We start from the raw sequence: 957 nt of genomic DNA, 5'->3' as shown, positions 1-957 counted from the left end.
GGGGGGGGGGTTCAAAGGAGGACAGGCCTAAATTAGGCAGAGTGGTAAATATAAGACATGCTTACAGCGCGGTAGCCTCAGCAACATGTCAACAATTAGGAAACATGCCTCAGTTGGATCATTTTCTGTGGTTATCGGTGCTTAGAAGATAAGTTTCAATATAAGCTAAAAGAAAACGAGCTGACAGTGATTTGAGAGCAGTTATTCATCAATACGGCTGCATCGGCAATAACCTGGTGAAACGATACGTATCACGATATGAGGATTACGATTCAATACACCGCAGCTGTATATTACAATCTCTTCTTCAATATCTAAATCACAAAAAGCTGCAATTGTTTACTAATGGTGAATGTGAGAACAGCAGTTCTTGGTGTCAAGGACCCTAAAAGACATGTCAGCCACCTGATTCCCTCGGTTATATCCAACCATCTTCTGAAGCGCTCCTACATTTTCTACAATGACTTTCAACACACTGCAGAAAATAGGGTAAGGTCTTGTTCCATTTTCCTTTAAATGCAACGTGCCTCGTTGCTGCGTTGAATCTTTGGACCGTCTGCCTCTAGGATGGATCTACTGCATGTGCTGTTGTCCTCAGTAAACTAGGTTATTGTGCTCCTCATTAGCGCAAAATTGAGAAAACTAGCGAGCCGTGCTGAGTTCATAATAATGACACCAAACCGTCTGAGAAGTGAAGTGTGGAGGCATTTTGGATTCGACACTGTTGGTGGGAAAATCGTGGATAAAGATGCATTTAAAACTTCTGGGTCAGTAGTCAGGGCCAGGCTGGTAAAGACGCACTGTATCTGTATATATAACACAGACAAGAGAAGACTGTAAAATGTCCCACTCAGTATTTATCTAGGTAGAAAATCAAAACTGTCACATATTGATATTGTATCAGTTAGCGTTTAGAAGTCACTCATTATCTTCTCACTCATAGGCCTTTTCCACCAA

At 41.6% G+C, this 957-nt stretch overlaps 1 protein-coding gene across 1 annotated transcript in view; it reads right to left on the bottom strand.

The window, feature by feature from the left end:
- Positions 1-957, bottom strand: part of LOC118322976 (forkhead box protein K2-like) — a gene marked incomplete in the record, with an annotated part of 13,953 nt that overhangs the window by 6,935 nt on the left and 6,061 nt on the right.

Source organism: Morone saxatilis, unplaced genomic scaffold (assembly GCF_004916995.1).
Source record: "Morone saxatilis isolate NCDOM2014 unplaced genomic scaffold, NCSU_SB_2.0 Contig14, whole genome shotgun sequence".
NCBI lineage: Eukaryota > Metazoa > Chordata > Actinopteri > Moronidae > Morone > Morone saxatilis.
This window is presented reverse-complemented; position numbering and strand designations above follow the sequence as displayed.